Source organism: Nerophis lumbriciformis, linkage group LG20 (genome assembly GCF_033978685.3).
Source record: "Nerophis lumbriciformis linkage group LG20, RoL_Nlum_v2.1, whole genome shotgun sequence".
NCBI lineage: Eukaryota > Metazoa > Chordata > Actinopteri > Syngnathiformes > Syngnathidae > Nerophis > Nerophis lumbriciformis.
The window spans coordinates 27,995,474-28,016,907 of NC_084567.2; the positions used below are offsets into that span (position 1 = coordinate 27,995,474).

At 39.3% G+C, this 21,434-nt stretch overlaps 1 protein-coding gene across 2 annotated transcripts in view; it reads right to left on the reverse strand.

Annotated features, from left to right (window-relative positions):
• Nucleotides 1-21,434, reverse strand: part of niban2a (niban apoptosis regulator 2a) — a 110,396-nt gene that overhangs the window by 44,318 nt on the left and 44,644 nt on the right. The gene's annotated exons all lie outside the window — the stretch shown is intronic.

The window sequence follows — 21,434 nt, forward strand, 5'->3', positions numbered from 1 at the left end:
GTTTGTAGCAAATACAACTAAAGAAGACGTCAGCATGCATTCATTTTCAAATGATGGGAATAAGAGTACCGTATTTTTCGGACTATAAGTCGCAGTTTTTTTCATAGTTTGGCCGGGCTCCAGTGCGACTTATATACGTTTTTTTCCTTCTTTATTATGCATTTTCGGCAGGTGCGACTTATACTCCGGTGCGACTTATACTCCGAAAAATACGGTATATAGAATGAAGTATTGACCGCTCCAGTCAAATTGACTCACAAAAAATAGGACAGACTAAGGGAGAGGAGTGTAACTTGCAGTCATCATTTTATTGATTCTGACTTCAAAGAAGAAAGGTTTTGGTTGGAAACAAATGTTAAAGACTCAAGCCAAATGTGATCCCAAAAATCAGGAGCACCCTTGAGCGGAGAAAGAAGACGACAAGCGGCGCTCAAAGATGAGAGATTTTAAAAGAAGGTAAGCTAAAATGATTCTACTGATATTTTCCTCAAAATGCTTTAGGAAATGCTAGAAGACCATGAAGAAACACAAACTACAGTGTCTACGGGAGAGGAGATGGAAGAGCATGGAAGAGCATGGAAGACCATGGAAGATCGGAAATTGTCTTTTTTTTCTTCTTCTTCATTATGTTAACCATATCAGTTTTTGAAGTAATCATGGGCTAGGGCAACAAAAACATACAATTAAGTGATCAAAAAAATTGTTTTACAGTGCACCTGGAAAATATTCACAGCGCTTCACTTTTTCCACATTTTGTCACGTTTCATAATTTGTTACAGCCTTATTCCAAAATGGAATTAATTTAATGTTGTCCTCAAAATCCTATACCCCATAATGACAATGCAACAATTTTTTTTAGAGCCTTTTGCAAATGTATAAAAAATAACTAAGAGATAACATATACAAAAGTATTCACAGCCTTTGCTCAATACATTGTTGATGCACCTTTGGCAGCCTCATGTCTTTTTGAATACAGTGCCACATAATGTGTAAAGGCCTAATCATCTGCAATGAACTTGACAGTCCAATAATACAGTTTACTTCATTGATAACATTTTTAAAAACTCTTAAAACACAAATTATTGCTAAATTATGCAACACCATGAATTCCGAAGGTTGAAAAACAATACCAATCATACAAAGCAAGATATGTATTATTGTTTGTTTTTGTAACATTAATTATAGAACATTTATTATTGTAATATGCATACTGAAACATATATGCATAATATTGGCAAATTACACCGTGCAATACTACCAACTACCAGAAAAAGAATTCAAGAGTACAAATTGAAACTGTAAGGATGTGTGAGTGTGTGAAATGATTTAGGAATTGATTGAGGATGTAAGCATGTGAAAATGTTATTAATGTTGCACCTTATTACATGTACTGAAGCTATTACAGGTTCCTGGAAGTTTGCCTTTTACAAAGCACTTATAAATCATATAAAATTGTTAAGTGTATGGATTTTTCTAATATATTTTGTAAATAAACGAAAGCATTGGTAAGCAGCCTTTTTCATATCTCTCTAGAGATGTTTAATCGGATTTGAGTCTAGGCTCTGGCTGGGTCACTCAATGACATTTACAGAGTTGTCTTGAAGCCATTACTTTAATCTTGGCTGTGTGCTTAGGGTCGTTGTCCTCCTGAAAGATGAACCTTCGCCCCAGTCAAGAGCGCACTGGAGCAGGTTTTTATCCAGGATGTGTCTGTACATTGCTGTATTTATTTTTCCCTCCATCCTGACTTGTCTCCCAAAAAAACATCCCCACAGCATGATGCTGCCACCACTATAGGGAAGGTATTGCCTGGTTTCCTCCAAACATGATGCCTGGCAATCATACCAAAGAGTTCAATCTTTGTCTTATCAGACCAGAGAATTAATTTTATTTCTCAAGGTCTGAGAGTCTTTCTGGTGCATTTTAGCAAACTTTTTTTTTTTACTAAGGCTTCTAATGGCTTCTGTCTGACCACTCTACCACACAGGCCTGATTGGTTGATTGCTGCAGAGATGGTTGTCCTTCTGAAAGGCTCTCCTCTCTCCACAGAGGAAAGCTGTAGCTCTGACCGAGCGGGTTCTTGGTCACCACCCTTCACTTTAGACGGCCGGCCAGCTCTAGGAAGAGTCCTGGTGGTTCCAAACTTCTTCCATTTACGGATGATGGGGGCCACTGTGCTCATGAGGCCCTTTAAGGCAGCAGATATTTTTCTGTACCCTTCCCCAGATTTGTACCTCCAGACAATTTTGTCTACAAATTATTCCGAATTCATTCTTGGTTTGTGCTCTGCCCTGCACTGTCAAAGTGTGGCACCTTAAATATAGAAATGTGAGTGCCTTTTCAAATCATATCTAATCAACTGAATTTACCACAGATTAACTCCAAATATGCCGTAGGAACATCTCAAGAATAATCAGTTGAAAAAGGCTACACCTGAGCTCACTTTTGAGCTTCATGGCAAAGGCTATGAATACTTATGAATAGAGATGTCTGATAATGGCTTTTTTGCCGATATCGGATATTACGATATTGTCCAACTCTTAATTACCGATTCCGATATCAACCGATACCGATATTAATTAACACATTATTATGCCTAATTTTGTTGTGGTGCCCCGCTAGATGCATTAAACAATGTAACAAGGTTTTCCAAAATAGATCAACTCAAGTTATGGAAAAAAATGCCAACATGGCACTGCCATATTTATTATTGAAGTCACAAAGTGCATTATTTTTTTTAACAAGCCTCAAAACAGCAGCTTGGAATTTGGGACATACATGAGAGAGCATGAGGAGGTTGAGGTGGGCGGGGTTGGGGGGGTGGAGTTTGGTAGAGAGTAGCGGGGGGTGTATATTGTAGCGTCCCGGAAGAGTTAGTGCTGCAAGGGGTTCTGGGTATTTGTTCTGTTGTGTTTATGTTGTGTTACGGTGCGGATGTTCTCCCGAAATGTGTTTGTCATTCTTGTTTGGTGTGGGTTCACAGTGTGGCGCATATTTGTAACAGTGTTAAAGTTGTTTATACGGCCACCCTCAGTGTGACCTGTATGGCTGTTGACCAAGTATGCATTGCATTCACTTGTGTGTGTGTGTGAAAAGCCGTAGGTATTATGTGATTGGGCCGGCACACAAAGGCAGTGCCTTTAAAGTTTATTGGTGCTCTGTACTTCTCCCTACGTCCGTGTACCACTCCGTACAGCGGCATTTTCATAAATTTTACTTTTTGAAACCGATACCGATAATTTCCGATATTACTTTTTAAAGCATTTATCGGCCGATAATATCGGCAGTCCGATATTATCGGACATCTCTCCTTATTAACATTATTTTTAATACATTTGCAACAAGCTCTAACAAAAACCTTTTCACATTGTCATTATGGGGTATTGTGTGTAGAATTTTGAGGACAAAAATGACTTTGTTCCATTTTGGAATAAGGCTCTAACATAATGTGGGAAAAAGTATTAGTTATCTACCAATCTCTCACAAACTCATTGACATTATGGGAAATGACTGCAAGATTTATTTTCAGCAGCAAAAAATTAATTTTTTCACTTTTTAGTGAAATGTCGGTCATCTGGACGCCATAAGTCCATTAAGGAAATTTGCATATTTGGTTCATTCCGAATGCACTGAGATAGGCTCCAGCACCCCCGCGATCTCCAGCACCCCCGCGATCCCCATAAGAGACAAGCGGTAGAAAATGGATGGATGGATGGATGGTCTACAGTATCTGTTAATGGTGACTGGATGTTGGTCTGTATTTAACTTTCTTCTTTCGGAGAATATTAATTCTTTGTTTTCATCTTTGTTCGAACATGTATATATTCTAGGTCTGTCTGCCAGGCAGTTGAACCACGAGGCTAAAGTCCCTTTGCTGTGTTTATAAATAGAACATGTGGCAGCACTTACCACGGTCTCTCTTTTTTTGAGGAATTTCCCTTCTTTTCAGGCTCACTGCACACTGTTTGGTGGGAATTTTCGCAACAATCCCAAATAAAAAAAATAAAAAAAGTTATCAAGCTTTCAAGGCCAACATTTTGCACTGTGCTTATCAGTTGAGGCTTCAAGCTGTTGCTAAACCAAATTGACAATTGCCTTTAAAACACTGTTGCTTCTTCTATGGACACTTTGGAGACGATTTACCATACTCTAAAGCAGTGCTCCTCAATTATTTTCTGTCACCCTTCCCTTAGGAAGAAGATTACATTTCGCACCATTCTGCACCACGACTACAAATAGTATCATTTGTCTATAAATTATTTTAAGTACACCTCTGCAGAATGTTGTAACCTTATGAATATTATAGAAAAAAGAAAGAAACATAACAACTTTATTAACCTTGTTTTTTAGTCTCTAACATTAAACATCTAAAAAAATTTTTTTAATCTTAATTAATATGAAAACATTTTTTGACCGACTTGAACCATTTATTACTGAAAAATACAGTTAAATAAACTCAAATAATACATTCAAATTGATCAGCAACATTAACTCGAGAGCACAATATGTAAAACACTTTAACCTACAAAACACTAATGAATAAAAAAATATGTGCTGACTTTTTTTTTTAAATCAAAATGAGGAAGTAAGGATTCAGGGCTGCAATACGATGAGCATGTTTTGCAGTGCACAGCTTTTCAAAAGCGTCGTTTAAAGCAGTGTTTTTCAACCACTGTGCCGTGGCACACTAGTGTGCCGTGAGATACAGTCTGGTGTGCCGTGGGAGATTATCTAATTTCACCTATTTGGGTTGAAAACATTTTTGCAAACCAGTAATTATAATTTACAAATGATGTGTTGTTGTTGAGTGTCGGTGCTGTCTAGAGCTCAACAGAGTAACCGTGTAATACTCTTCCATATCAGTAGGTGGCAGCCAGTAGCTAATTGCTTTGTAAATGTCGGAAACAGCGGGAGGCAGCGTGCAGGTAAAAAGGTGTCTTATGCTTAAACCAAAAATAAACAAAAGGTGAGTGCCCCTAAGAAAAGTAATTGAAGCTTACGGAAGGCTATGCAGAACGAAACCAAAACTGAACTGGCTACAAAGTAAACAAAAACAGAATGCTGGGCGACAGCAAAGACTTACTGCGGAGCAAAGACGGCGTCCACAATGTACATCCGAACATGACATGACAATCAACAATGTCCCCACAAGGAAGGACGAAAACAACTGAAATATAAACAAAAACAAAATAGATGCAGGAAATATCGCTCAAAGGAAAACATGAAACTGCGACAGGAAAATACCAAAAAAAGAGAAAAAGCCACCAAAATAGGAGCGCAAGACAAGAACTAAAACACTACACACAGGAAAACAGCAAAAAAGTCCAAATAAGTCAGGGTGTGATGTGACAGATGAGACAAGAGCTATATTGATGCATGCTTGGTTATGCTTTAAAGTCATATCCAACAATTGCGACAATGATTTTTTACTGTCAACCGAGTTTATGATTTCTGCTGGTGGCGTGCCTCCGGATTTTTTCAACGCAAAAAATGTGCCTTGCCTCAAAAAAGGTTGAAAAACACTGGTTTAAAGCAGGACTCTGCATGATACTGATAAATGAATGATGGGTTCTCACTTCTCTGTGAAGCGCTTTGAGTGTCGAGAAAAGTAAATCTAATCCATTATTATTATTATTATTATTATCATTATCATTAACTATATCCACTCTGCATCCACTGCACCAGTCACCCAAGGGACCAGGGTCCCCACATCTGCTGTCCCTTCCAAGGCTTCCCTATGTCCCCATTGGGTTGAGTTTTTTCCTTGCCCTGATTTGGGATCTGAGTTGAGGATGTCGTTGTGGCTTGTGGCTATATAAGTAAACACTGATTGATTGATGAACTAAGGAACTAGTTTAAATACCCGGTAGTGCTGATATTGTTAAACTGCCAAAAGCACTTAGAATAAATACTTTGAAAAATATACAGTTGATGCATGTGATCATATCGGTATCGGCTGATCTCAGTCATGGATGATCGGTATGGGAATCGGCAGCACAAATCCTTGATTAATAATAAGAACTCGTGTATGTCCATGCCCCTTGGACTAGTTATGCCACTGCTTGGCAGTAATAATGAAGTAACAATACTACAAGTAGTACATGTCAATACAAAGCGGTCGACCATGTATGTCAACGTGTTGGACCAGGACTTGGTGGGTTGTAGATGAAAGCGCTACCATGAATAGTTGTTTTTTTCATTCTTTTAAGGAGACAGACAAATCAAACTTTCTCTATTTGCTTCAGTTGTGTGTAAATTAGGAGGAGCTACAACTAAGTTCAATGTACAGTACTTTTATTGTACTTGAATGTTCTTTTATCTATAGGCGACATGAAGTGTGCACATTTAGGTCAGCCAGTGAATTTCCTTTTCAGCAGGATAAATGCCTGCTTTTGTTGAATTTTTGTGGGACACACTCACACTGACAGGTTGACAAATTGTATACAGTAGGCTCCAGCTTCCTGGTTGATGAGGTCATTGTTTACCAGAAATGATTAACAGTGCAAAGCCATACTTAAGTCCAAAGGTTTTGGTAGAGCCGTTTAGCAGATTGCCTGTTTTGGTCATATCCATCTTCTTCTTCACCTTCTTCCTAATGTAGTACAACTTATTTCTTATTTGTTTGTGTGCTGTTCTCAGACTTCACAGCATTGATAGCCTCGCACACTTTATCCTACTCAACCCTCTTTTGTTCACTGGAAACGTGCCAAAGAGTCTATTTTGGCGCTCTTTCACTTCAGCAAGAAGCACCCCCAGCTGCTTGTTGGTGAATTCCTTAATTTTTGCCATCTTGCGAGCGCATTATCTATGTTTGCTTCTGATTGTGTAGAGTGTGGGATCTCAGGCGCATGACTGACTCAAATATGATTTGCGTATTCAAATAAGGGCGTAGACAGGGAGTGGCCAGCCACTCCGACATGTGGGCTCAATAGCACGTTGATTTGGATCTACGAAAAAAATGTGCTTAAGACAAAGTGCTGGAGAGTTCTGAAGTGGCCGTCAATGAGTCCAGATCTAAATCCTATAAAACATCTGTGGAGAGATCTAAAAACAGCAGTTGGGAGAAGGCACCCTTCAAATCTGAGAAACCTGAAGCAGTTTGCAAAAGAAGAGTGGTCCAAAATTCCAGTAGCAAAGGAAGCGATTGATTTTAGTTATTTTTTCCGAAGAGTGTGCTACCAAATATTAAGTTAAGGGTGCCAATACTTTTGTCCAGTCCATTTTTGGAGTTCTCTGTAAAATAATATCAGATTTGGCTTTTCTTGTGTGTGTTGTTCCAATGCAAACAAAAGAAAATAAACATGAATAGCAAAGCATTTGTAATTTCAACAATTTTCTGTGAGAAGTGGTGCATTATCTGACAGAAAGTTAAAGTTAAAGTACCAATGATTTTCACACACACACTAGGTGTGGTGAAATTTCTCTTCTGCATTTGACCCATCCCCTTGTTCACCCCCTGGGAGGTGAGGGGAGCAGTGGGCAGCAGCGGTGGCTGCGCCCGGGAATCATTTTTGGTGATTTAACCCCCAATTCCAACCCTTGATGCTGAGTGCCAAGGGAGGTAATAGGTCCCATTTTTATAGTCTTTGGTATGACTCGGCCGGGGTTTGAACTCACAACCTACCGATCTCAGGGCGGACACTCTAACCACTAGGCCACTGAGTAGGTGCAGAAATGCAGGGGTGCCAATATATTTGGCCATGACTATGTATCTGATCGTGGCGCAGAATTTTTTTCAAACGTTTCAAATATTTTCTGGATTTAAACATAAGAAATCCACACAATTTGTAATACATGAGGCCCCAGCTCGCTCCAGTCCAGTTTGGATCAGTAAACCCTGATCGGTCTGTGTGCTAATAGAACTGAGAAAGAACGGTTGTACGTGAGCTGTACATGAGCTGTGCTGCTGTAAACGACCATACTAATTTGCTACTTTTGTGTTTTTTAAAAATGTTTTAAGTGGTTTTTAGTAGAGATGTCTGATAATGGCTTTTTTGCCGATATCCGATATTCTGATATTGTCCAACTCTTAATTAACGATTCCGATAGCAACCGATACCGATATATACAGACGTGGAGTTAACACATTATTATGCCTAATTTTGTTGTGATGCCCTGCTGGATGCATTGAACAATGTAACAAGGTTTTCCAAATTAAATCAACTCAAGTTATGGGAAAAAAATGCCAACATGGCACTGCCATATTTACTATTAAAATCACAAAGTGCATTTTTTTTTTTAACATGCCTCAAATCAGCAGATTGGAATTTGGGATATGCTCTCCCTGAGAGAGCATGAGGAGGTTGAGGTGGGTGGGGTTTTAGGAGTAGGGGGCAACAGGGGGTGTATATTGTAGCGTCCCGGAAGAGTTAGTGCTGCAAGGGGTTCTGGGTATTTGTTCTGTTGTGTTTATGTTGTGTTACGGTGCGGATGTTCTCCCGAAATGTGTTTGTCATTCTTGTTTGGTGTGGGTTCACAGTGTGGCGCATATTTGTAACAGTGTTAAAGTTGTTTATACGGCCACCCTCAGTGTGACCTGTAAGTATGCATTGCTTTCACTTGTGTGTGTGAAAAGCCGTAGATATTATGTGATTGGGCCGGGACGCAAAGCCAGTGCCTTTAAGGGTTATTGGCGCTCTGTATTTCTCCCTACGTCCGTGTACCAATCCGTACAGCGGTGTTTCAATAAAGTCATAAATTTTACTTTTTCAAACCGATACCGATAATTTCCGATATCACATTTTAAAGCATTTATCGGCCGATAATATCGGCAGTCCGATATTATCGGACATCCCTAGTTTTTAGTCTTTATAAACCGCTTTAGTCTTTTCGCACCATTTATTTATATGTTTTTATTGTTTCATTCTGAGTCCATAGCACAAAGTAAGCTCACGTCCCTCACAATGCTAAGCTAACGATCAGTTTACGGCGAGTGATGAGAGTCATGCCTCCACTCAACTCCACATCCAGTTGCAAAAACTCTTTATGTCTCAGCCAGAAAGTGATCGAGCTCAAAAGGAATCATTTTGGCGCTATATACCTTTCACAAAGCCGAAAAGCAACACGATTATCCTCGGCATAATGCAGGCCATTGCCACCAGTGCCCAGTGAGCAGACACACCGATCCTACAAGATGAGGCTGCAGCTGCATCCTGGGCCTCTTCTCCTACTGCAGCAGGCGCTGCCTGTGTTCCATGCGCTCCCGCCGCTGGCGGCAGTCCCTGGCTTCACCTCGGGGCTAGGCTGAAAGCACCGGTCAGCTCCAATCTATCGCAGCCGGAGAAGTGGACCTTGGTCGGCCGACATATACCCCGCCCTTCCGTGTTAACGTCGGAAAGCGGATCTAAACCCCTGCTGAGTTTCCTCCTCTTACTGGCGGGTGTGATCACCCTACAGTGTCGCTTGTCCCCACACAGTCCACACCACAATCCTCTACTGTCACGCATCATCGTCCCGCTAAATCCTACCCAGGGAAGATTAACTCCACGGAAGAACAAACCTGCGGTGCAGGCCTCCCCTCGCTTGAGCAACCCTCATGGTCCTGTATCAAGGTCTGGATCACGACCCCCGCACCGCTGGAGCCATGATGTGGGAACCACTGCTCACCATCCACACCGGGAGGCCCCCCTTAAACCCCTCCAACCACCCTCCGCCCTATTCATCGGGGACTCTATAGTGAGGAACGTGCGTGTGAGAGAAGTTCTCACGCTGTCATTCCCAGGTGCCACTTTTTCTGACATATCAGGACAAATCCAAGACATCCTCAACTCACACCCAGAGGTCAGCAAGATACCGTATTTTCCGGACTATAAGGCGCTCTTAAAATCCTTTTTTTCTCCTCAAAACTCGACAGTGCGCCTAATGTACGGAATAATTCTGGTTTTGCTTACCGACCTCGAAGCAATTTTATTTGGTGCACGGTGTAATGATAAGTGTGACCAGTATATGTCAGTCAAACATAAGAGATACGTGTAGACTGCAATATAATGGCAATATGACTCAAGTAAACAACACCAACATTTTATATGTTCCATTGAAAATATAGAACATTACACACGGCGCTCAAAAATCTATCAAAATGTTTTAGTACGACTTTGGTAAGCTATGAAACCGCACCGCTTGATGGATTGTACTGTGCTTCAACATACAATCATTATTATGATGTCTGTATAAGTAAGACATATCTGGTGTTTTGTTTCGCAATATTATGCAAACGCAACTTTTCTTACCTTCTAGTACCTGCTGATCTGTATTTGGGATCTGCATAAATCCTGACAAATTGCGCAGGTCCACCTTTGTACTCTGTGCCGACACCGTAGTCGATAAGCTTCTTCTTTTTCTCTATCTTCTTGTTATGGGACATTCATCCTCCACTGTTGCCATTTCTAATATAAAGTAGTGTAAAATGCTTACTTATATCTGTCTGTAAACTCACCATGAAAGAGCTAAAACATACCGGTGTAGTGAGTTTACATTATTCACCCAAGGAATTTTAGTTATTAGAGAGTTCTAGTCAGACGGTTTTTTGTTGTTGTTTCCGGATGAGGAGATGCTGTTCCGTTATTGATTTAAGTAAAGTCTTTAAGTAAAGCCCGATACACCGCTACAACAAAGATGACGGGGAGAAGACGCAAAACGGCGCATCTGGAAGCGACTGTCAGAAAGCGGCTTGAAGATGATCTGTAAAACATAATCTATGCGACATTTTGACCAAAGAACCACCATTAAATGTGATGTAGACCACAAGGAAGTGTTTTCAATTTAGAAAAAAAAAAAAGACTCCTTTAATGCGCCTTATAATCCGGTGCACCTAATATATGAAAAAAGATCAAAAATAGACCATTCATCGGCAGGTCGCCTTATAATCCGGTGCGCCCTATGGTCTGGAAAATACAGTTATCAATCACGCAGGTACCAATGACACTCGCAACAGTCGGAGCTGCTCAAGCATGATATTATTGCTCTTTTTAACTCTTTTATACATACAGGTTTGAGTGTTTCTATCTCTGGCTCCACCCTTACTTGCAGCAGAGGAATAGGTCGCTTCACTAGACTATTTAGCCTGAATACTTGGCTTGCATCCACTTGTGCCTCCCGCAACAAGGCTTTTATTGACAATTTTGATGCATTCTGAGAGAGGAGACATCATTTTGGGAATGATGGGCTTCACTTTCACATGCAGGGCAGCCGACTCTTATCTGCCAACCTGGCGTATGGCTTGCAGCATGCCCCCATATCCTGATGTCCCCCGAGTCCTAGCTTCTATGGTTTTATTTTTAACAGCAATATACACAATACTGGACTTGGACTCTTATTTTTCAACAAGCAATTGATTAAATCCCACCATCACCACTAGTAGAGAACAATACAGATCACATTCACACAACAATGTTAATATCAATAACCTTAAACAACTTCCAAAACATCACTGCCCATTAGTTACAGTCACAAATACATCGATCACTACATGGCACTTTTAAATATTCGTTCTCTGGTCAACAAGTCCATCCATCCATCCGTTTTCTACCGCTTGTACCTCTCAAGAGTCACGGGGGGTTTTGGAACCTATCTCAGCTACATTCGGATAGAAGGTGTTGCATTTATTTTACGTATGAAAAGCTCTTTAAAAATTAAGATTGATTGATTGATTTACCTAGAGCATGGGTTGGCAACTCAAAATGTTGAAAGAGCCATATTGGACCAAAAATACAAAAAACTAATCTATCTGGAGCCGCAAAAAATTAAAAGCCGTATATAAGCGTTATAATGAAGGCAACACATGACGTAAGTGTCTACATTAGCTATATTAGCCTACTATCAAAATGACTATGTGTCGCAGGCTGAAGCAAATCTTTGTTGGCAGAAATGTTGAAACTTTATATTTATTCTACACATTTTTACAACATTGGAAACCATTAGTAAATCAGAGGCTACTCAGAAGGTGAGCTAACTCCTGTAAATTACTGGCTTTTAATGGCCAAAGGTATAGATGTGTGTGTCCAAATTAAAGGAAATGGCAGGCTGTCTTCTTTTAATAGATTTATTAAAATTTTTGGCAAGCTAGGTAATGTTTGCTGTGGTATGGAACAACATGGCACATAAAATGCCATGCCAATCAGAAATGCAGCTAATGTTACATACAGATAATGTGTCATGAGACATGCAAATATAAATTATATACAAAGAGGATAAAAGTAAAGGATATTAAATTAGCTCAAATATACCTACAAACAAGGCATAATGATGCAATATGTACATACAGCTAACCTAAATAGTATGTTAGCATTGATTAGCTTGCTGTCATACACTGACCAAATATGTCTGATTAGCACTCCAACAAGTCAATAACATCAACAATGCGCACCTTTGTGCATTCACGCACAGCATAAAACGTTTGGTGGACAAAATGAGACAAAGAAGGAGTGGAAGATTTTACATGTAAACAAACTGTTAAGTTAAAGTACCAATGATTGTCACACACACACTAGGTGTGGTGAAATTTGTCCTTTGCATTTGACCCATGACCCTTGTTCAGGGAGGTAAGGGGAGCAGTGGGCAGCAGTGGGCAGCAGTGGGCAGCAGCAGTGGGCAGCAGCAGTGGCCGCGCCAGGGATTTTTTTGCCCATATGTGACATGTCAATGTGACCAGTACAATACAGATTTTTTTCAGATCGGACCGAGTCCTCTTTTAAAATGTATCAAAAAATCCGAATTACGCATCATACCCTGCAGTGTGTATGTAGCCTAAGTAAAACTAGGCTTACAAATCTGTTTAAAGATGGATTTACTTTGGAATTGGGTCTACTGTATGTCAAGTTATGTCAGGTGTCATAAGTTATGCACCATGCACAAAGAGGAATGACAAAATTGTCAGCTTCCAACCAGGTATTGAAAGAAGTTACTGGAATGTCAGAAATGTGCTTTGCTATGACAATGATCTCAAACAGTTGAAGTTATGAACAAATTTGCTAAACTCAGTATTTCCTCTCATACAGCATGAGCAAAGTAGAGCACAACTCATGTTAAAGGCCTACTGAAACCCACTACTACCGACCACGCAGTCTGATAGTTTATATATCAATGATGAAATCTTAACATTGCAACACATGCCAATACGGCCGGGTTAGCTTACTAAAGTGCAATTTTAAATTCCGCGCCTAATATCCTGCTGAAAACGTCACGGTATGATGACATCTGCGCGTGACGTCACGGATTGTAGAGGACATTTTGGGACAGCATGGTGGGCAGCTATTAAGTCGTCTGTTTTCATCGCAAAATTCCACAGTATTCTAGACATCTGTGTTGGTGAATCTTTTGCAATTTGTTCAATGAACAATGGAGACCGCAAAGAAGAAAGCTGTAGGTGGGAAGCGTGTATTGTGGGCGGCTGCAGCAACACAAACACAGCCGGTGTTTCATTGTTTACATTACCGGAAGATGACAATGAAGCTTTACCATTGGCCTGTGGAGAACTGGGACAACAGAGACTCTTACCAGGAGGACTTTGAGTTGGATACGCAGACACGGTACCGTGAGTACGCATGCAGCTGCGGCTTCCAAACATTTGATCACTTGCCCGTACGTGCGTGCCGCTATGTGCATGTCACGTACGTAACTTTGGGGACTTTGGGGAAATATATGTGCTGTATGAACTTTGGGGAGGTGAACGGTACTTTGGGCTGTGGGATTGAGTGTGTTGTGCAGGTGTTTGAGTTGTATTGGCGGGTTATATGGACGGGAGGGGGGAGGTGTTTGTTATGCGGGATTAATTTGTGGCATATTAAATATAAGCCTGGTTGTGTTGTGGCTAATAGAGTATATATATGTCTTGTGTTTATTTACTGTTTTAGTCAGTCCCAGCTGAATATCAGGTCCCACCGGCCTGTCACAGCATCTTCCCTATCTGAATCGCTCCCACTGTCCTCTAGTCCTTCACTCTCACTTTCCTCATCCACAAATCTTTCATCCTCGCTCAAATTAATGGGGAAATCGTCGCTTTCTCGGTCCGAATCGCTTTCGCTGCTGGTGGCCATGATTTTAAACAATGTGCGGATGTGAGGAGCTCCACAACCTGTGACGTCACGCGCATATCGTCTGCTACTTCCAGTACAGGCAAGGCTTTTTTATCAGCGACCAAAAGTTGCGAACTTTATCGTCGATGTTCTCTACTAAATCCTTTCAGCAAAAATATGGCAATATCGCGAAATGATCAAGTATGACACACAGAATGGACCTGCTATCCCCGTTTAAATAAGAAAATCGCATTTCAGTAGGCCTTTAAGTGGAACCCTGTTTCTGGTGACAACCAGTCAATGTCGAACTACTCATCCAGTTTTTTCTTGCCCTGATGTGGGATCTGAGCCGAGGATGTCGTTGTGGCTTGTGCAGCCCTTTGAGACACTAGTGATTTAGGGCTATATAAGTAAACATTAATTGATTGATTGATTGATTGTTTCACTACGTTTTTTTTATTTAAAAAAAGTATCAACATCAGCACACTTTTGTCAACCTAAATCTGACACCTAAAGGGACCATTTTATAAAAAAATGTGTCTGTTTATGAGTTGTAGTATTGCTAACTACTGTCTAATTATGCAGCATTTAAATATGCACACAGTGACTTTCTGGTCAGTGCAAAGTTAAATTAATTCAAAATAAAAGGCTCCTTGTTAACCTGTATTGCAGCACGCAACTAAAAAAATTCATCCGTTTACTTATTTTTTTTCCAAATTGTTAGGCACCGGAAGAAAGATGTGCACATGTAAGAAAACGTTATCGTCATTGTAGTCAAAACATGCAATGAAAGTACCGGAGTACCCGGAGAAAACCCACGCAGTCACGGGGAGAACATGCAAACTCCACACAGAAAAACCCACCACCCGGGAATCAAACACAATACCTTCTTGTTTTGAGGCATGAGCGCTAACCACTGCACTTTTTTATGTTACAATTTTTATGTTAGCTGCCCATGTCGCAAAATATGTCTTTAGATTTTCTGTGGATTATGACATAACAGTGCCACCACTTTACATGAGAACGCCCTCACATGATGTTATGCTGCCATGTCAAGTTCCTTGGCTGAAGATCCACCATTGCCCTCAGTCACTCGCTTGATTCAAGGGCCTGTACATCATGTCTGACAATAGGTTGTATTCAATCAAGTGACTTTTGAGTGGAAGAGAGGAAGTGGTAGGCCACCAAACCAACATGGCTGGCCACTGTGCCGCAAACAGTGTGCAAACTATCTGGGAACGCAAGGGGCCTAGATCTTACCACTAAAAGCAGACACAAGCAAAAAATGCGAACTATGTAATGAAATCTATCGCTATATCTTATCAAAAAACTATTTGTCAAGTGATCAAGGATTATCCGTTGGTCGCGTTCCCAGACATGTCAAACTATCTGGTGCTCTAGAAGTCGTTCAGCACGAGAAAGAACAGCTTTTTAAACAAGATTTTTCTACAAACCATGTTCAAGAACCAATTAAATCAGTAAATCCAGATTCCACTGTACATTTTCTTAAGCTCATTCAAAAAACTTTTAATCTGTGAAATACTCTTATAATATCTCCTTTAAAAGGACTGCACCTAGTGCATGTGTGGTGTCGGTCAAGCCATGTAATGACCCTAGGATGTAAGCATTCGCTGGGTCTGGTTTTACTCAAAAAGCCACAGGACAGAAGTGACACTGGGCGTGTTCGACAAAAACCAAAAACATGAATGTCATTAGTTCACCATGATGCAATTAACCTCTGCATGCCACAGTCGCAGCAAAACACAAACACAGCCTCGATTCCTTGTAACATGTTCTTGAAGCCCAACCTTGAAGATGGAATGTACAGCATGGACTACTAACTAAGCGTGCTCGAACAGGTCATGTTGAAAAGTAAAAGGCAAACAAAGCTGGATACAAGCAGGGGCTGGTCTTGTTTTATAGCCAAAATGTAAGCCTGACTTGTTCTTCCAACTGATTTACCCCCTGGGTCTGGTCTTGGCAAATTATATGCACCTTCAGTGGAAACTTGTTTTGTAATGCTTTCGGACGGATTTTAAACATAAACACTTCAAACACTGCAGCTTTACTAGATCACAGATTTAAAACATATTTTTCAAAGCATATGCAATATGCATTTTTGGCCTAAATTAAGCATTTTCAAGCACGAAAATGGTTAAATAAACTAAAAATATCAACAGTAGTATAGGCCAGCAGATGAGATCACACCAATCAGACCTCTTCAGTATCGTGGCCAATAATTGGCTCAGTTTCAGGCAACATTACTATATTGGAATAAAGGATTGTAAAGGTGACTTAATGCATGTTATTTCATGTCTAGAGGGCTCTCATAATACTAGAAACAGTATTTAGAACATCATAAGCAGTTTTTTTTTTGCTCCAGCTGTGAAAATATTAGATTTATAGTGAATAATTCCTATTTCGCGGGTATTCATTTACCTGGTCAGGCCGAGAACCAATTAATGACGATAAACAAGGAGCTACTTAACATATGTTAAAAAGTTTGGGATCACTTGCAGAGTTTGTCCCCCCCATAGTCACAAACCAATAAAAAATAATCTGATTATTTTAAAGAATTGATCCACAGATTTTAAATGACCTATATTTTTTGCTTATTAAGACTGCAGCTATCAGTTTGTTGTAGTAATCGAATAACGTGATCGTTTGATGAATCGAGGAATCGGATAAAACACACTTTATAGCCTCAATGCGTATTTTAGGGAAAATAGTTGAAATAAACAACACATTTTCTGCTTGCCATAACCCTGATTATTATTTTTCAATTACATGCGCATCAACTTTTAACATGTGTGCATTAAAAAAAAAAAAAAGTTTGTCGCCACACAGATCACTGTACCCACACACCACTGCTCTCATGTGTACTCTATTGCAGCAGCGGTGCCGAAACTATGTCCACATATTTAAAGTTGTGGACACTCTCTGCGGCCCAAATTTGATACATTTTTATTAACAGCACTAATAAAACAATTAATCGAAGCAAAATAATATAGATTGAAGCTTTAATCGACTGATTAGTTGCAGCCCTACCATCAGCAACTTTTGGCTTTCTAAATTAATCTCATGGTTATTACCGACATGTCTTTACTGACATGCTGCTAATTCAGGTCAAGGATTTTATAAATTGGTAATTCAAACATTTTGTGTTCGTTCAAGAATAATTTGTTGTTGTGTTATGACAGAATGGCTAATCAAAGCGACAAAAATTGCAAAGTAGCTTAAAGTCTATTTTGACATTGATAAAAAATATGTAGTGTATGTAAAGTTGTTTAAAAGTTGACATATATTCATCCTGGGCTCAAATGTCAAGTAATTTTGAAGACCTCTTTGAATGATCATACAACTTGAATCTACAGTGATTTACAAAACCCAAAAGCAGTGAAGTAGGCATGTTGTGTAAATCGTAAATAAAAACCAAAAACAATGATTTTCAAATCCTTAATCAGTAAATGTTTGGGAACTGAGACCAATTTTTTAAGCTTTTCAGGGCCCAGCGAAGCCGGCGGCATTTCTTGGTGTTGTTGATAAATGGCTTTTGCTTTTGCTTTGTATAGTAGAGTTTTAACTTGCACTTACAGATGTAGAGACAGACTGTAGTTACTGACAGTGGTTTTCTGAAGTGTTCCTGAGTCCATGTGGTGATATCCTTTACACACGGATGTCGGTTTTTGATGCAGTACTGCCTGAGGGATCGTATTGCCGCTTGCGTGCAGTGATTTTTCCAGATTCTCTGAACCTTTTGATGATATTACAGACCGTAGATGGTGAAATCCCTAAATTCCTTGCAATAGCTGGTTGGGAAACGTTGTTCTTAAACTGTTGGACAATTTGCTAACGCATTTGTTCACAAAGTGGTGAACCTCACCCCATCCTTGTTTGTGAATGACTGAGCATTTCATGGAAGCTGCTTTTATACCCAATCATGGCACCCACCTGTTCCCAATTAGCCTGTTCATCTATGGGATGTTCCAAATAAGTGTTTGATGAGCATTCCTCAACTTTTTCAGTCTTGTTTGCCACTTGTGCCAGCTTTTTAGAAACATGTTGCAGGCATCAATTTCCAAATAAGCTAATATTTGTAAAAACAATTACGTTTACCCATTCGAACGTTAAGTATCTTGTCTTTGCAGTGTATTAGATTGAATATAGGTTGAAAAGGATTTGCAAATCATTGTATTCTGTTTTTATTTACGAATTACACAACGTGCCAACTTCACTGGTTTTGGGTTTTGTGAAACATAATACGAATTTATTTTGGATTTTTCTCTAACTCACACGATCACAGTGATGCCTTCATGGTTAAAATATATAGTTACCTAAATCTTATATTAAGTGGTGCGGGAGGTTATAGAATGTCTTAACTTGACAAGCCCTATTAAATTCTTGTTAATGATGACTGACTGCAACTGATACTGTCTCTTAAGTATATTTGATATCACTCATTTGATCGACCAATAACTCAGAACAATAAGTTACATAAGTTGGAAGCCTCTTTTAAATCAATTCGGATTCCAAGATCATCTGTTAAATCAATTGTCTGTCAGATGTAGTGGTGGTAAGGCCAGACTGAGATTGAGCTCTTTGGCCATAATGACAAAGAAGAATGTTGGAGGAGTCAGTTGTACAGTTTCTAACCTAAGAACACTGTAGAAATGTGGTAAATTGTAGCATTATGCTCAGGGGCTTTTTTGTCCAGCCATGCATCTTCTAGGATTTGTGCATCCCCTTCTACTGCACATGAATGTTCATAAAGAGCCCAACACACATCAAAACTGGTTTTGGGACGGATAAAATGTATCAATTTGTGCTATGAAATGATTTCCCCAAATTCCTGACTTTAACCATTTTGAACATTTGTGGACTAAAACCCAAGTAAGTTGTTTTAATGATTGGTCTGCAGTTGCCAAAATTAGCTAAACAATTGGGAGTGTGACAAAGTTGGTCTTCAAAATAAAAGGACTAACAGCATTTTGATTTATTTTAACATATACAGTTACTCCCCCCAAAATGGATTAACTCGCTGGAATAAAAAAGACAATATAACATACATCCATGAACATGGATGTATATGGAAAAGTGCAATATATTTATCTGTACAGTAACCTATTTATTTATTTATTTATATATGCACCTTATTGCTTTTTTATCCTGCACTACCATGAGCTAATGAAACGAAATTTCGTTCTTATCTGTACTGTAAAGTTCAAATTTCAATGACAATAAAAAAGGAAGTCTAAGTCTAAGTCTACAGCTTATGAGTTTTTCAGGACACGAGCTGGAAGGCAGCGTACACACTGGACAAGTCGCCACTTCATCGCAGGGCCAACACAGATAGACAGACAAGCATTCACACTCACATTCACACGCTGGGGCCATTATTTCACTAAATAAAAACAAATAATTTTGACTAAATTTTCAACAAGGGTATGAATAAAAAGACAAGTGTGCATGATATAAACATAATTAAACACAATTCAAAAGCCATTACAAACAATTTGGTCTTATAACAGCTCAGATTAAGGAAGTCAAGAACAATTAGTGTTTCTGCACAGCTATATTTACAGTTGCACTCAAAATGATTTAACCCTCATTGTACACTTAATTTGCCAAATTGATAAAAGTGCAGTCATTGCAATAAACCAACAAAACAAACACAATGTCAATAGCTCAACACATCAGTACAGTAACATATTATAGTCATTTATAATGTAGACGAATGAACAATGTTCATGGGTATGTTTATGTAGGCGGTAATAAACACAGACGAACCAGACTGAAGAAGTTTATGTAAACATCACTAACCCAAATAGACTAAGTAATAACTGCAGTAAAACATGCAGTTGCCTGATCATAATCTCATTACAGCATTTTCACACTTTGTAAGGCAGAACATAAGGCTTTCCCTTCGCGGCACGTTTCCCATTTTTCATTACTGATTTGTTGTTAACCAAATATTTGAAAGGGATGACAAAAAAAAGAACTTAAGACTTTTCAGATGACCTAAGATTTGAACCAGAGACAGGGAGAAAGGGCAATAATCAAAGCATTTTTGAAGTGACGTAAAATGCTACTGCAATGTAGGATTGTTGTTACATTAGCTGCAGCCCAGATGTTAAAATTACTATCTGAACCAGTGTTTTTCAACCTTTTCTGAGCCAAGGCACATTTATTTCATAGAAAAAATTCTGAGGCACACCACCAGCAGAAAACATAAAAAAATGAAACTCAGTAGCCGATATTGACAATAAAAAGTTGTTCTCGCAGTTGTTGGATATGAATTCAAAGCATAACCAACCATCACTATAGCTCTTGTCTCAAAGTAGGTGTACTGTCACGACCTGTCACATCACGCCGTGACTTATTTTGTTTTTTTGGTGTTTTCCTGTGTGCAGTGTTTTAGTTATTGTCTTGAGCTCCTATTTTGGTGGCTTTTCCTCTTTTGTTGGTATTTTCCTGTCGCGGTTTCATGTCTTCCTTGAATGCTATTCCCCGCACCTGCTTTGTTTTCACAATCAATTAAGTTGTGCGGGCGCTATCTGTCTTTGTGGGGACATTGTTGAGTGTCATGTCATGTATGGATGTACTTTGTGGACGCCGTCTGCTCCACACGCTGTAAGTCTTTGCTGTCATCCAGCATTCTGTATTTGTTTACTTTGCAGCCAGGTCAGTTTTAGTTTCGTTTTGCATAGCCATCCCTAAGCTTCAATGCCATTTTTTAGGGGCACTTGCCTTTTGGTTATTTTTGATTTAAGTGTTAGATACCTGCACACTGCCTCCCGCATATTGTGATCACAACAAACCATGTTCCCGACATCTACAAAGCAATTAGCTAACTGCTGTCACCTACTGATATGGAAGAGTATTACACAGTTACTCTGCAGAGCGTTAGACTGTACAAACACTCAATAACGGCACATTTGCAGATTATAATTACTGGTTTGCAAAAATTTTTTTTAACCCAATTAGGTGAAATTACATAATCTTCCACGGCACACCAGACTGTATACCTCACGGCACAGTGGTTGAAAAACACTGATCTAAATAGAGAGTTATATAGTAATATAGATATTTTTATGTCTTAGTACGATATACATTGTTCAATCGCAAAGCAATATTTTTTTTTTCTTCTTAAAACTGCTCTTTATATGAGCGAGCAGCTGTAGCTAAAGTAAACTATGGCGTCCGACTAGCAGCAAACAGACTTCACTACAATTTTCTACATGAATGACTGGACAGCTAATCTACTTTCAAAATGTACTTTAACCATGTTTAGAATGATTTTATTGTCATTTATTTTGAAATCGCATCATGTCGACCTAACTAACCCAACTATTATACATATTGTAGCTTCCGAATACTGTAACGCTAGCTTTTTATAGCGTATTATCTGTAATAATTGTAACG